We start from the raw sequence: 17,970 nt of genomic DNA, 5'->3' as shown, positions 1-17,970 counted from the left end.
ATGATGAGAAACGAGGATAACTTTTTTTTTTTCAAAATTAAAAAAAACATGGGCTATAACCCATCGTTTTTTTCATTTTTTCATTTTTTTCAAATCCTCAAAAATGATGAAAAACGGCGTGCTATAGTATGCCGTACGATATGGGCTATAGCCCATGGTCAAAAATGATGAGAAACGAGGATAACTTTTTTTTTCAAAATTTCAAAAAACATGGGCTATAACCCATCGTTTTTTTCATTTTTTCATTTTTTTCAAATCCTCAAAAATGATGAAAAACGGCGTGCTATAGCATGCCGTACGATATGGGCTATAGCCCATGGTCCAAAATGATGAGAAACGAGGATAACTTTTTTTTTCAAAATTTCAAAAAACATGGGCTATAACCCATCGTTTTTTTTCATTTTTTCATTTTTTTCAAATCCTCAAAAATGATGAAAAACGGCGTTCTATAGTATGCCGTACGATATGGGCTATAGCCCATGGTCCAAAATGATGAGAAACGAGGATAACTTTTTTTTCAAAAAAAAAAAAAACATGGGCTATAACCCATCGTTTTTTTCATTTTTTCATTTTTTTCAAATCCTCAAAAATGATGAAAAACGGCGTGCTATAGTATGCCGTACGATATGGGCTATAGCCCATGGTCCAAAATGATGAGAAACGAGGATAACTTTTTTTTTCAAAATTTCAAAAAACATGGGCTATAACCCATCGTTTTTTTCATGTTTTCATTTTTTTCAAATCCTCAAAAATGATGAAAAACGGCGTGCTATAGTATGCCGTACGATATGGGCTATAGCCCATGGTCCAAAATGATGAGAAACGAGGATAACATTTTCTTTCAAAATTTCAAAAAACATGGGCTATAACCCATCGTTTTTTTTATTTTTTCATTTTTATTCAAATCCTCAAAAATGATGAAAAATGGCGTGCTATATTATGCCGCACGATATGGGCTATAGCCCATGGTCAAAAATGATGAGAAACGAGGATAACTTTTTTTTTCAAAATTTCAAAAAACATGGGCTATAACCCATCGTTTTTTTCATTTTTTTCATTTTTTTCAAATCCTCAAAAATGATGAAAAACGGCGTGCTATAGCATGCCGTACGATATGGGCTATAGCCCATGGTCCAAAATGATGAGAAACGAGGATAACTTTTTTTTTTCAAAATTAAAAAAAACATGGGCTATAACCCATCGTTTTTTTCATTTTTTCATTTTTTTCAAATCCTCAAAAATGATGAAAAACGGCGTGCTATAGTATGCCGTACGATATGGGCTATAGCCCATGGTCCAAAATGATGAGAAACGAGGATAACTTTTTTTTTTCAAAATTAAAAAAAACATGGGCTATAACCCATCGTTTTTTTCATTTTTTCATTTTTTTCAAATCTTCAAAAATGATGAAAAACGGCGTGCTATAGTATGCCGTACGATATGGGCTATAGCCCATGGTCCAAAATGATGAGAAACGAGGATAACATTTTCTTTCAAAATTTCAAAAAACATGGGCTATAACCCATCGTTTTTTTTATTTTTTCATTTTTATTCAAATCCTCAAAAATGATGAAAAATGGCGTGCTATATTATGCCGAACGATATGGGCTATAGCCCATGGTCAAAAATGATGAGAAACGAGGATAACTTTTTTTTTCAAAATTTCAAAAAACATGGGCTATAACCCATCGTTTTTTTCATTTTTTCATTTTTTTCAAATCCTCAAAAATGATGAAAAACGGCGTGCTATAGCATGCCGTACGATATGGGCTATAGCCCATGGTCCAAAATGATGAGAAACGAGGTTAACTTTTTTTTTCAAAATTTCAAAAAACATGGGCTATAACCCATCGTTTTTTTTTCATTTTTTCATTTTTTTCAAATCCTCAAAAATGATGAAAAACGGCGTTCTATAGTATGCCGTACGATATGGGCTATAGCCCATGGTCCAAAATGATGAGAAACGAGGATAACTTTTTTTTCAAAAAAAAAAAAAACATGGGCTATAACCCATCGTTTTTTTCATTTTTTCATTTTTTTCAAATCCTCAAAAATGATGAAAAACGGCGTGCTATAGTATGCCGTACGATATGGGCTATAGCCCATGGTCCAAAATGATGAGAAACGAGGATAACTTTTTTTTTCAAAATTTCAAAAAACATGGGCTATAACCCATCGTTTTTTTCATGTTTTCATTTTTTTCAAATCCTCAAAAATGATGAAAAACGGCGTGCTATAGTATGCCGTACGATATGGGCTATAGCCCATGGTCCAAAATGATGAGAAACGAGGATAACTTTTTTTTCAAAATAAAAAAAAACATGGGCTATAACCCATCGTTTTTTTCATTTTTTCATTTTTTTCAAATCCTCAAAAATGATGAAAAACAGCGTGCTATAGTATGCCGTACGATATGGGCTATAGCCCATGGTCCAAAATGATGAGAAACAAGGATAACTTTTTTTTTTCAAAATTTCAAAAAACATGGGCTATAACCCATCGTTTTTTTAAAATTTTTTATTTTTTTCAAATCCTCAAAAATGATGAAAAACGGCGTGCTATAGTATGCCGTACGATATGGGCTATAGCCCATGGTCCAAAATGATGAGAAACGAGGATAACTTTTTTTTTTCAAAATTTCAAAAAACATGGGCTATAACCCATCGTTTTTTTTTCATTTTTTCATTTTTTTCAAATCCTCAAAAATGATGAAAAACGGCGTGCTATAGTATGCCGTACGATATGGGCTATAGCCCATGGTCCAAAATGATGAGAAACGAGGATAACTTCTTTTTCAAAATAAAAAAAAACATGGGCTATAACCCATCGTTTTTTTCATTTTTTTCAAATCCTCAAAAATGATGAAAAACGGCGTGCTATAGTATGCCGTACGATATGGGCAATAGCCCATGGTCCAAAATGATGAGACACGAGGATAACTTTTTTTTTCAAAATTTCAAAAAACATGGGCTATAACCCATCGTTTTTTTCATTTTTTCATTTTTTTCAAATCCTCAAAAATGATGAAAAACGGCGTGCTATAGTATGCCGTACGATATGGGCTATAGCCCATGGTCCAAAATGATGAGAAACGAGGATAACTTTTTTTTTCAAAATTTCAAAAAACATGGGCTATAACCCATCGTTTTTTTTCATTTTTTCATTTTTATTCAAATCCTCAAAAATGATGAAAAATGGCGTGCTATATTATGCCGCACGATATGGGCTATAGCCCATGGTCCAAAATGATGAGAAACGAGGATAACTTTTTTTTTCAAAATTTCAAAAAACATGGGCTATAACCCATCGTTTTTTTCATTTTTTCATTTTTTTCAAATCCTCAAAAATGATGAAAAACGGCGTGCTATAGCATGCTGTACGATATGGGCTATAGCCCATGGTCCAAAATGATGAGAAACGAGGATAACTTTTTTTTCCAAAATTTCAAAAAACATGGGCTATAACCCATCGTTTTTTTCATTTTTTCATTTTTTTCAAATCCTCAAAAATGATGAAAAACGGCGTGCTATAGTATGCCGTACGATATGGGCTATAGCCCATGGTCCAAAATGATGAGAAACGAGGATAACTTTTTTTTTCAAAATTTCAAAAAACATGGGCTATAACCCATCGTTTTTTTCATGTTTTCATTTTTTTCAAATCCTCAAAAATGATGAAAAACGGCGTGCTATAGTATGCCGTACGATATGGGCTATAGCCCATGGTCCAAAATGATGAGAAACGAGGATAACTTTTTTTTCAAAATAAAAAAAAACATGGGCTATAACCCATCGTTTTTTTCATTTTTTCATTTTTTTCAAATCCTCAAAAATGATGAAAAACAGCGTGCTATAGTATGCCGTACGATATGGGCTATAGCCCATGGTCCAAAATGATGAGAAACGAGGATAACTTTTTTTTTCAAAATTTCAAAAAACATGGGCTATAACCCATCGTCTTTTTCATTTTTTCATTTTTTTCAAATCCTCAAAAATGATGAAAAACGGCGTGCTATAGTATGCCGTACGATATGGGCTATAGCCCATGGTCCAAAATGATGAGAAACAAGGATAACTTTTTTTTTTCAAAATTTCAAAAAACATGGGCTATAACCCATCGTTTTTTTAAATTTTTAAAAAAATTTCAAATCCTCAAAAATGATGAAAAACGGCGTGCTATAGTATGCCGTACGATATGGGCTATAGCCCATGGTCCAAAATGATGAGAAACGAGGATAACTTTTTTTTTTCAAAATTTCAAAAAACATGGGCTATAACCCATCGTTTTTTTTCATTTTTTCATTTTTTTCAAATCCTCAAAAATGATGAAAAACGGCGTGCTATAGTATGCCGTACGATATGGGCTATAGCCCATGGTCCAAAATGATGAGAAACGAGGATAACTTCTTTTTCAAAATAAAAAAAAACATGGGCTATAACCCATCGTTTTTTTCATTTTTTTCAAATCCTCAAAAATGATGAAAAACGGCGTGCTATAGTATGCCGTACGATATGGGCTATAGCCCATGGTCCAAAATGATGAGACACGAGGATAACTTTTTTTTTTCAAAATTTCAAAAAACATGGGCTATAACCCATCGTTTTTTTCATTTTTTCATTTTTTTCAAATCCTCAAAAATGATGAAAAACGGCGTGCTATAGTATGCCGTACGATATGGGCTATAGCCCATGGTCCAAAATGATGAGAAACGAGGATAACTTTTTTTTTCAAAATTTCAAAAAACATGGGCTATAACCCATCGTTTTTTTTCATTTTTTCATTTTTATTCAAATCCTCAAAAATGATGAAAAATGGCGTGCTATATTATGCCGCACGATATGGGCTATAGCCCATGGTCCAAAATGATGAGAAACGAGGATAACTTTTTTTTTCAAAATTTCAAAAAACATGGGCTATAACCCATCGTTTTTTTCATTTTTTCATTTTTTTCAAATCCTCAAAAATGATGAAAAACGGCGTGCTATAGCATGCTGTACGATATGGGCTATAGCCCATGGTCCAAAATGATGAGAAACGAGGATAACTTTTTTTTCCAAAATTTCAAAAAACATGGGCTATAACCCATCGTTTTTTTCATTTTTTCATTTTTTTCAAATCCTCAAAAATGATGAAAAACGGCGTGCTATAGTATGCCGTACGATATGGGCTATAGCCCATGGTCCAAAATGATGAGAAACGAGGATAACTTTTTTTTTCAAAATTTCAAAAAACATGGGCTATAACCCATCGTTTCTTTCATTTTTCATTTTTTTCAAATCCTCAAAAATGATGAAAAACGGCGTGCTATAGTATGCCGTACGATATGGGCTATAGCCCATGGTCCAAAATGATGAGAAACGAGGATAACTTTTTTTTCCAAAATTTCAAAAAACATGGGCTATAACCCATCGTTTCTTTCATTTTTTCATTTTTTTCAAATCCTCAAAAATGATGAAAAACGGCGTGCTATAGTATGCCGTACGATATGGGCTATAGCCCATGGTCCAAAATGATGAGAAACGAGGATAACTTTTTTTTTCAAAATTTCAAAAAACATGGGCTATAACCCATCGTTTTTTTCATTTTTTCATTTTTTTCAAATCCTCAAAAATGATGAAAAACGGCGTGCTATATTATGCCGCACGATATGGGCTATAGCCCATGGTCCAAAATGATGAGAAACGAGGATAACTTTTTTTTTCAAAATTTCAAAAAACATGGGCTATACCCCATCGTTTTTTTCATTTTTTCATTCTTTTCAAATCCTCAAAAATGATGAAAAACGGAGTGCTATAGCATGCCGTACGATATGGGCTATAGCCCATGGTCCAAAATGATGAGAAACAAGGATAACTTTTTTTTTCAAAATTTCAAAAAACATGGGCTATAACCCATCGTTTTTTTTCATTTTTTCATTTTTTTCAAATCCTCAAAAATGATGAAAAACGGCGTGCTATAGTATGCCGTACGATATGGGCTATAGCCCATGGTCCAAAATGATGAGAAACGAGGATAACTTTTTTTTCAAAATTAAAAAAAACATGGGCTATAACCCATCGTTTTTTTCATTTTTTTTCAAATCATCAAAAATGATGAAAAACGGCGTGCTATAGTATGCCGTACGATATGGGCTATAGCCCATGGTCCAAATTGATGAGAAACGAGGATAACTTTTTTTTTCAGAATTTCAAAAAACATGGGCTATAACCCATCGTTTCTTTCATTTTTCATTTTTTTCAAATCCTCAAAAATGATGAAAAACGGCGTGCTATAGCATGCCGTACGATATGGGCTATAGCCCATGGTCCAAAATGATGAGAAACGAGGATAACTTTTTTTTTCAAAATTTCAAAAAACATGGGCTATAACCCATCGTTTTTTTCATTTTTTCATTTTTTTCAAATCCTCAAAAATGATGATAAATGGCGTGCTATATTATGCCGCACGATATGGGCTATAGCCCATGGTCCAAAATGATGAGAAACGAGGATAACTTTTTTTTTCAAAATTTCAAAAAACATGGGCTATAACCCATCGTTTTTTTTTCATTTTTTCATTTTTTTCAAATCCTCAAAAATGATGAAAAATGGCGTGCTATAGCATGCCGTACGATATGGGATATAGCCCATGGTCCAAAATGATGAGAAACGAGGATAACTTTTTTTTTCAAAATTTCAAAAAACATGGGCTATAACCCATCGTTTTTTTCATTTTTTTCAAATCCTCAAAAATTATGAAAAACGGCGTGCTATAGTATGACGTACGGTAGGGGATATAGCCCATGTTCAAAAATGATGAAAAACAAGGTTAATTAATTTTTTCAAAAATTCAAAAAACGATGGGCTATAACCCATGTTTTTTGAAATTTTTTCAAATCCTCAAAAATGATGAAAAACGGCGTGCTATAGTATGACGTACGGTAGGGGATATAGCCCATGTTCAAAAATGATGAAAAACAAGGTTAATTTTTTTTTCAAAAATTCTAAAAACGATGGGCTATAACCCATGTTTTTTTTTTTTTTGAATTTTTTTCAAATCCTCAAAAATGATGAAAAACGGCATGATATAGTATGCCGTACGGTAGGGGCTATAGCCCATGGTCAAAAATGATGAAAAACGAGGATAAAAAAAAAATCAAAAATTCCAAAAACGATGGGCTATAATCCATGTTTTTTTATTTTTTTTTCAAATCCTCAAAAATGATGAAAAACGGCGTGCTATAGTATGCCGTACGGTAGGGGATATAGCCCATGTTCAAAAATGATGAAAAACTAGGTTCATTATTTTTTTCAAAAATTCAAAACACGATGGGCTATAACCCATGTTTTTTGAATTTTGAATTTTTTTTCAAATCCTCAAAAATTATGAAAAACGGCGTGCTATAGTATGACGTACGGTAGGGGATATAGCCCATGTTCAAAAATGATGAAAAACAAGGTTAATTTTTTTTTTCAAAAATTCAAAAAACGATGGGCTATAACCCATGTTTTTTGAAATTTTGAATTTTTTTCAAATCCTCAAAAATGATGAAAAACGGCGTGCTATAGTATGCCGTACGGTAGGGGCTATAGCCCATGGTCAAACATGATGAAAAACGAGGATAAAAATAAATTCAAAAATTCAAAAAACGATGGGCTATAACCCATGTTTTTTTTTTGTTTTTTTTCTTTCAAATCCTCAAAAATGATGAAAAACGGCGTGCTATAGTATGACGTACGGTAGGGGATATAGCCCATGTTCAAAAATGATGAAAAACAAGGTTAATTCTTTTTTTCAAAAATTCAAAAAACGATGGACTATAACCCATGTTTTTTGAATTTTGAATTTTTTTTTCAAATCCTCAAAAATGATGAAAAACGGCGTGCTATAGTATGACGTACGGTAGGGGATATAGCCCATGTTCAAACGAGGTTAAAATAAAATAAAAAAATAAAAAAAACGATGGGCTATAACCCATGTTTTTTGAATTTTTGATATTTTTTCAAATCCTCAAAAATGATGAAAAACGGCGTGCTATAGTATGACCTACGGTAGGGGATATAGCCCATGTTAAAAAATGATGAAAAACAACGTTAACTTTTTTTTCCAAAAATTCAAAAAACGATGGACTATAACCCATGTTTTTTGATTTTTTTTTTTTCTTTTTTCAAATCCTCAAAAATGATGAAAAACGGCGTGCTATAGTATGACGTACGGTAGGGGATATAGCCCATGTTCAAACGAGGTTAAAATAAAATAAAAAAATAAAAAAACGATGGGCTATAACCCATGTTTTTTGAATTTTTAATATTTTTTCAAATCCTCAAAACTGATGGAAAACGGCGTGCTATAGTATCACGTACGGTAGGGGATATAGCCCATGTTCGAAAATGATGAAAAACGAGGTTAAAAAAATAAAAAAAAATAAAAACGATGGGCTATAACCCATGTTTTTTGAAATTTTGAATTTTTTTCAAATCCTCAAAATTGATGAAAAACGGCGTGCTATAGTATGCCGTACGGTAGGGGCTATAGCCCATGGTCAAACATGATGAAAAACGAGGATAAAAAAAAATCAAATTTTCCAAAAACGATGGGCTATAACCCATGTTTTTGATTTTTTCTTTTTTTTTTCAAATCCTCAAAAATGATGAAAAACGGCGTGCTATAGTATGACGTACGGTAGGGGATATAGCCCATGTTCAAAAATGATGAAAAACAAGGTTAAGTTTTTTTTTTCAAAAATTAAAAAAACGATGGGCTATACCCATGTGTTTTGAATTTTTGAATTTTTTTCAAATCCTCAAAAATGATGAAAAACAGCATGATATAGTATGCCGTACGGTAGGGGCTATAGCCCATGGTCAAAAATGATGAAAAACGAAGATAAAAAAAAAAAAAAAAATCCAAAAACGATGGGCTATAACCCATGTTTTTAGATTTTTTTTTCTTTTTTTCAAATCCTCAAAAATGATGAAAAACGGCGTGCTATAGTATGCCGTACGGTAGGGGCTATAGCCCATGGTCAAAAATGATGAAATACGAGGATAAAAAAAAAAAAAAAAGAAAAAAAAAAAACGATGGGCTATAACCCATGTTTTTTGAATTTTTTTCAAATCCTCAAAAATGATGAAAAATGGCATGCTATAGTATGCCGTACGGTAGGAGCTATAGCCCATGGTCAAAAATGATGAAAAACGAGGATAAAAAAATTCCAAAAACGATGGGCTATAACCCATGTTTTTTTTTTTTTTTTTTTTTTTTCAAATCCTCAAAAATGATGAAAAACGGCGTGCTATAGTATGCCGTACGGTAGGGGCTATAGCCCATGGTCAAAAATGATGAAATACGAGGATAAAAAAAAAAAAAACGATGGGCTATAACCCATGTTTTTTTATTTTTATTTTTATTTTTTCAAATCCTCAAAAATGATGAAAAACGGCGTGCTATAGTATGACGTACGGTAGGGGATATAGCCCATGTTCAAAAATGATGATAAACAAGGTAAACTTTTTTTTTCAAAAATTCAAAAAACGATGGGCTATAACCCATGTTTTTTGAATTTTTTAATTTTTTTCAAATCCTCAAAAATGTAGAAAAACGGCATGCTATAGTATGCCGTACGGTAGGGGCTATAGCCCATGGTCAAAAATGATGAAAAACGGCGTGCTATAGTATGACGTACGGTAGGGGATATAGCCCATGTTCAAAAATGATGAAAAACGAGGTTAAAAAAAATATTCAAAAAACGATGGGCTATAACCCATGTTTTCTTTTTCCATTTTTTTCAAATCCTCAAAAATGATGAAAAACGGCGTGCTATAGTATGCCGTACGGTATGGGCTATAGCCCATGTTCAAAAATGATGAAAAACGAGGTTATTCTTTTTTTCAAAATTTCAAAAAACTATGGGCTATAACCCATGTCTTTTTTTTCCCCTTTTTTTCCAATTCCTCAAAAATGATGAAAAACGGCGTGCTATAGTATGCCGTACGGTATGGGCTATAGCCCATGTTTAAAAATGATAAAAAAACGAGGTTACATTTTTTTTCAAAAATTCAAAACACGATGGCCTATAACCCATGTTTTGTTTTTGTTTTTCATTTTTTTCAAATCCTCAAAAATGATGAAAAACGGCATGCTATAGTATGCCGTACGGTATGGGCTATAGCCCATGTTCAAAAATGATGAAAAACGAGGTTAAAAAAAATTCAAAAATTCAAAAAACGATGGGCTATAACCCATGTTTTTTTTTGTTTTTTTTTTCAAATCCTCAAAAATGATGAAAAACGGCGTGCTATAGTATGACGTACGGTATGGGCGTACGGTATTAGACGAGCGTCTAAAAATGGGATAAAAAACGTCTAAAAATAGACGTCTAAAACACGTCTAAAAATAGACGTGTTTTAGACGTCTATCCCTTATGACCTTCATAAGACTAGTAAATGACCTTGACCAGTATAACTGACCTTGACCAGTATAAATGACCTCCACCAGTATAAATGACCTTGACCAGTATGCAGACCGTGACCATGGATTATAGCCTTTCGCTTTTCCGTGATTTTCACCTTTTTTTTAATCCTCAACAATAGCGATGACCTCTGAGACCATGGACAAATGAACCATGTAAATACAACAAATTGAGCAGGGCACTGCAGGGAGTTGAACCCCGTTCCGGTAAACCAGAAGTACGACACCAGTGCCTTAGTTTTTGTGTGGTCCTTTACAGGTCCTTTCGTTGAAATGTAAATTTTACATTTCAAACAGTAAAGTAATGTATAAAGAAGAGAAACACAAAAGCACAAAAATAACATTTTCGAATTACCGGTATTTTCTTTGATTTTTTAAACTTTCTCTTGCCGACCTCCCACATTTCATTCGATGATTAACAAAAAACAGTGTTGGATCTGTAAGGATCCATTTGGTTGCACGTGCGTGTGTGTGTGTGCACGCTTCGATAACCAGTGTTCGACCTGTAAGGGTCCATTTGGTTACATGTGTTACACTCTCAGACTTACAGACCTGGACAAAATGGTCCATATGGTTACACTAGAACTGTACGTGCCCGTCGGCCACCATATATACTCTCAGAGTTAGACCTGTAAGGGTCCATTTGGTTACACGTGTTACACTCTCAGAGTTACAGAAAGTCAGGCTGCCAAGCCAGAGCACATCAGCCCTTGCAGTCAGCCATTGCAGCCATACCAGCCTTGCTCAGTCAGCTCAGCCAGGCCTCTCTCGAGGCCTGGCTCTCTGTCTGCCTGGCCCGGTCTGCCCCGCCCTGCCTTGCAGCAAAATAACCAGCCAGCTCAGAATACGAGCTCAGCAAGCCAGCGCAGCTGGCAAGCACGCAGTTAGTCAAAACCAGTTTCGGACAGGCAGGCCAGGGAGACAAACAGGAAGACCCGAGGCAGGCATCTGGACAAGGCCAGGAAGGCAACAAAGTGCAGGCAGGACTATCCGGCCTAAGGCTGCGCTGCAAGGGTTGGAGCCTGGCTTGCTCCTGCTGGTCTGTACCTGCTGGCTGTGGCTGCCCAGTAAGTCTGGACTTGTCTGGGCTTGCTGCTGAGCTAGCATTCTGAGCTGGCTGGCTTGCCAGCCCGGCTGGTTATGTTGCTGTAAGGCAGGGCGGGGCAGACCGGGCCAGGCAGACAGAGAGCCAGGCCTCGAGAGAGGCCTGGCTGAGCTGACTGAGCAAGGCTGGTATGGCTGCAATGGCTGACTGCAAGGGCTGATGTGCGCTGGCTTAGCAGCCTGACTTTCTACACTGGCTGACTGGCGGAGCTGGCTGGCTGCGTACAGCAGAGTACCACAATCAGCCAGCCCTCAAACCAAACCCTTCGACCTAGAAGAACTCGAAACTGCAATGGGAAAGTTGAAACCCGGAAAAGGGATTGATGACATACTGGCAGAAATTATACAGCACCTGGAACCTAACGCAAAGACCTGGCTCGTGGGGATGCTGAATACATGCATGGCACAGAAAACCATCCCTTCTGTCTGGAGAAAGGCCAAAGTGGTTGCAATCCCCAAACCTGGCAAAGACCCATCATCCCCAAAGAGCTACCGACCCATTTCCCTCCTCTGCATCACCTACAAAAGAGGCTGCTACTCCAACGCCTCATGCCACTCATAGACACCATAAGCTGCATAGCCCATGGTCAAAAATGATGAAAAACAAGGATAAAAAGAATATGAAAAAATGAAAAAAACGATGGGCTATATATAATAAACCCATCGTTTTTTTTCAGTTACACAGTTCAGTAGTCTTCGTCCAGCTCTCCGGCATATTACACAGTTCACAGTAGTCTTCGTCCAGGCGGCACGTTACACAGTTCAGTAGTCTTCGTCCAGCTCTCCGGCACGTTACACAGTTCAGTAGTGCAGGGCGAGGCACGCTGCACTCCTCCAGCTGGGATCCCTCTCACACGCAGTGGTCCCGTGGCTGCCTCAGTCGCATGTCTGCCGCTCCAGCATTCTGGTTCTGTGATGTTGGACGAGCTGTGCTGCACTCTTCCTGCTAGGGTCCCTGTTACGGACCGCTGTCCTTATGATTAGTATTGTTACTTGCGCAAGCAGAGCGCGCAAGTAATGTTTTCGCCCGGTCTCCTTCGTCGTGACAGCTGTTCCGCCATTCGATGCTTACGCAGAAAAACATCAAATCTGTGCCTGTGTTGCTGGACCAAATGACCACAAATGACCATATCTCTTACGTCATCATTTAGAGCTAGTCATACGTATAATCAGTAAAAAATAAAATAGCAAATTGTGCCTGATCTGCTGGGACCAGAGTATGTGGTGTGTCTTAATGATGACGTAAGAAATATGGTCATTTGGTCCAGCAACACAGGCACAGATTTTATGTTCTTCTGCGTAGCCGTAAGCATCAAATGGCGGAACAGCTGTCACGGTTTTTGGCGCAAAGTAACCACAGTATACCGCTAATCAACTTACAACTACACACTTTATACAGTATAGAGTATAGAGTATATATGTATACGTATATAGTATATGCCTATATACTATATATATATACTATATATATTTCTTACGTCATCATTTAGAGCTAGTCATACGTATACTATATACATAATCAGTAAAAAATAAAATAGCAAATTGTGCCTGATCTGCTGGGACCAGAGTACGTGGTGTGTATGTGTATGACTAGCTCTTAATGATGACATAAGAAATATGGTCATTTGTGGTCATTAGGTCCAGCAACACAGGCACAGATTTGATGTTTTTCTGCGTAAGCATCAAATGGCGGAACAGCTGTCACGGTTTTTGGCGCAAAGTAACCACAGTATACCGCTAATCAACTTACAACTACACACTTTATACAGTATAGAGTATAGAGTATATATGTATACGTATATAGTATATGCCTATATACTATATATATATACTATATATATTTCTTACGTCATCATTTAGAGCTAGTCATACGTATACTATATACATAATCAGTAAAAATAAAATAGCAAATTGTGCCTGATCTGCTGGGACCAGAGTACGTGGTGTGTATGTGTATGACTAGCTCTTAATGATGACATAAGAAATATGGTCATTTGTGGTCATTAGGTCCAGCAACACAGGCACAGATTTGATGTTTTTCTGCGTAAGCATCAAATGGCGGAACAGCTGTCACGGTTTTTGGCGCAAAGTAACCACAGTATACCGCTAATCAACTTACAACTACACACTTTATACAGTATAGAGTATAGAGTATATATGTATACGTATATAGTATATGCCTATATACTATATATATACTATATATATTTCTTACGTCATCATTTAGAGCTAGTCATACGTATACTATATACATAATCAGTAAAAATAAAATAGCAAATTGTGCCTGATCTGCTGGGACCAGAGTACGTGGTGTGTATGTGTATGACTAGCTCTTAATGATGACGTAAGAAATATGGTCATTTGTGGTCATTTGGTCCAGCAACACAGGCACAGATTTGATGTTTTTCTGCGTAAGCATCAAATGGCAGAACAGCTGTCACGGTTTTTGGGGCAAAGTAACCACAGTATACCGCTAATCAACTTACAACTACACACTTTATACAGTATAGAGTATAGAGTATATATGTATACGTATATAGTATATGCCTATATACTATATATATACTATATATATGTCTTACGTCATCATTTAGAGCTAGTCATACGTATACTATATACATAATCAGTAAAAAATAAAATAGCAAATTGTGCCTGATCTGCTGGGACCAGAGTACGTGGTGTGTATATGTATGACTAGCTCTTAATGATGACGTAAGAAATATGGTCATTTGTGGTCATTTGGTCCCAGCAAACCAGGCACAGATTTGCTGTTTTCTTGCATAAACATCAAATGGCGGAACAGCTGTCACGGTTTTTGGCGCAAAGTAACCACAGTATACCGCTAATCAACTTACAACTACACACTTTATACAGTATAGAGTATAGAGTATATATGTATACGTATATAGTATATGCCTATATACTATATATATACTATATATATTTCTTACGTCATCATTTAGAGCTAGTCATACGTATACTATATACATAATCAGTAAAAATAAAATAGCAAATTGTGCCTGATCTGCTGGGACCAGAGTACGTGGTGTGTATGTGTATGACTAGCTCTTAATGATGACGTAAGAAATATGGTCATTTGTGGTCATTTGGTCCAGCAACACAGGCACAGATTTGATGTTTTTCTGCGTAAGCATCAAATGGCAGAACAGCTGTCACGGTTTTTGGGGCAAAGTAACCACAGTATACCGCTAATCAACTTACAACTACACACTTTATACAGTATAGAGTATAGAGTATATATGTATACGTATATAGTATATGCCTATATACTATATATATACTATATATATGTCTTACGTCATCATTTAGAGCTAGTCATACGTATACTATATACATAATCAGTAAAAAATAAAATAGCAAATTGTGCCTGATCTGCTGGGACCAGAGTACGTGGTGTGTATATGTATGACTAGCTCTTAATGATGACATAAGAAATATGGTCATTTGTGGTCATTTGGTCCCAGCAAACCAGGCACAGATTTGCTGTTTTCTTGCATAAACATCAAATGGCGGAACAGCTGTCACGGTTTTTGGCGCAAAGTAACCACAGTATACCGCTAATCAACTTACAACTACACACTTTATACAGTATAGAGTATAGAGTATATATGTATACGTATATAGTATATGCCTATATACTATATATATACTATATATATATGTCTTACGTCATCATTTAGAGCTAGTCATACGTATACTATATACATAATCAGTAAAAATAAAATAGCAAATTGTGCCTGATCTGCTGGGACCAGAGTACGTGGTGTGTATATGTATGACTAGCTCTTAATGATGACGTAAGAAATATGGTCATTTGTGGTCATTTGGTCCCAGCAAACCAGGCACAGATTTGCTGTTTTCTTGCATAAACATCAAATGGCGGGACAGCTGTCACGGTTTTTGGCGCAAAGTAACCACAGTATACCGCTAATCAACTTACAACTACACACTTTATACAGTATAGAGTATAGAGTATATATGTATACGTATATAGTATATGCCTATATACTATATTATATATACTATATATATTTCTTACGTCATCATTTAGAGCTAGTCATACGTATACTATATACATAATCAGTAAAAAATAAAATAGCAAATTGTGCCTGATCTGCTGGGACCAGAGTACGTGGTGTGTGTATATGTATGACTAGCTCTTAATGATGACGTAAGAAATATGGTCATTTGTGGTCATTTGGTCCCAGCAAACCAGGCACAGATTTGCTTATATACTTTTTTTTCCTAGGTGTTTACATGCATAAAGTAGATAGGTAGCACATAGTTACACCTAATAATTAGACATTTCAAACGTTCCTTCACAGAGATATTGAGATTCCACCGTTTACAGAAAAATTATACTGTATAACATATTTTAATTCAGTTTATATACCTTTTTTTTCAACACATATCAATGATTTATTTGTCTCTGAAAAACTAAAAAGGGATCCAGAATATATCTACAACGATAAAACAGTATTTCTTATATAGATAGAAACTTGAACCATACTTAATAATACTAGGTGTTTATATGCATAAAGTAGGTAGGTAGCAAATAGTTACATCTAAACATTAATCATTTCAAACGTTCCTTCACAGAGATACTGAGATTTGACAGTTTACAGCGGTCGAAAGGACTTGCGCGCTCTGCTTGCGCACTAGTTGGCCATTTATGGCCTACTAGTGTGCAACAAGCAAGTATGCACTCGACAGAGTGCAGTTCTAGTTATTATTGTGTTTAGTTAATTTGGGAATAATTGTGATGAGTTGGAAATGTTGGTGGCCTGTGATATATTGTTTCCCTTTTGTGTTCTCTAAGGTCATGAATGGAGGTGAATGGAGAATGTAGAGAATGGGTGTGGTGCTGATGACTTGACTGGTCAATTGAAAGCAGGTGGCTGCAATCATGACAGGTCCTACCTGGACCTACCCCTTATTCCTCATTGGTTCCCAGCAGCTGGGTAATGGCCCTGCTGTCTATAAATGTGCTCAGTCTGTCCTGACTGTTGTGAGGACGACAGCTAATTCTGCAGCGGAGACTCCATCCCTCTTGTCCTCCACCCATGTTGCCTTTTCCTTTTGTTTGCTTTGCTATTCTGTTTCTTAGGTCGCATTCATACCAGAGAGCTTTGCTGCGATTAAAACGAATCCTGCTGCGCATTGTCAGAAAGTGCGCTTCGTTTGGCAGGTGTGAAGGCTCATTCGAATCCTAATGCGCAGCAAATAACCGCATTTTACTCCGCCCAAAAACGTGGGTTTCGCTTCGCTTCGAATCGCACTTGACTACGATTCGGTGCAGGTGTGAATGCAATCCGCAGTAAATAAAGGAAATGAAGCAAACAATGTGGCGGGTGAGGAGCTGAACACAGTTGGAGACGGTTAAGGCATATTTTACGCAGCGCAAAGATGTCCCGTTACTGTGGATAGACGTGGTCGAATAAGGAGACTGAAGCCCTGATCGAAATGAGGACGTGTAGGCTACATTAATCAATTGCTTAAGAAAACACATAAAAACAATGCAGTGTGTTATAGCCTACATAATATTCTGTCTGTCTGTCTGTCTGTGCGTGCCGTAAACATGGAGTGCTGTCACTGTGTGGGACTGGGGAGTTATATCAGTGCGCTCATGCAGCGCTGTGCCTCCATGCCCAAAAGAACAGTGTGTGGCGGCTGCGTGCGTAGAGAGAGAGAGAGAGGGGGGGGGGTCCCAGACGGCACGACACATGCACGTTATGAGTGTAATTTTATCACCATAGATTTCACTGCGTAGGCTATAGTTTATGAATGGAACACATTGATAAAGGTCCCCCCTGCTGCGTTTCCAATTGCTGCGAATGACAGTGTGAAGGCAAACCGCACCAATTAAATATGCAAGAACCTCAAATTCCCCGCCCATACGGATCTGAGTCTACCGAAGTATTAGGTGAGAATGTGACATCATACCAGAGAGCTTTGCTGCGATTAAAACGAATCCTGCTGCGCATTGTCAGAAAGTGCGCTTCGTTTGGCAGGTGTGAAGGCTCATTCGAATCCTAATGCGCAGCAAATAACCGCATTTTACTCCGCCCAAAAACGTGGGTTTCGCTTCGCTTCGAATCGCACTTGACTACGATTCGGTGCAGGTGTGAATGCAATCCGCAGTAAATAAAGGAAATTAAGCAAACATAATGTGGCGGGTGAGGAGCTGAACACAGTTGGAGACGGAGAAGGCATATTTTACGCAGCGCAAAGATGTCCCGTTACTGTGGATAGACGTGGTCGAATAAGGAGACTGAAGCCCTGATCGAAATGAGGACGTGTACATTAATCAATTGCTTAAGAAAACACATAAAACACTGCAGTGTATTATAGCCTACATAATATTATGTTTGTCTGTCTGTCTGTCTGTCTGTGCGT

The sequence above is a fragment of the Protomyctophum parallelum genome, assembly GCF_964188405.1.
Source record: "Protomyctophum parallelum genome assembly, chromosome: 22".
Classification (NCBI taxonomy): Eukaryota; Metazoa; Chordata; class Actinopteri; order Myctophiformes; family Myctophidae; genus Protomyctophum; species Protomyctophum parallelum.
Note: the sequence above shows the minus strand (reverse complement) of the source record.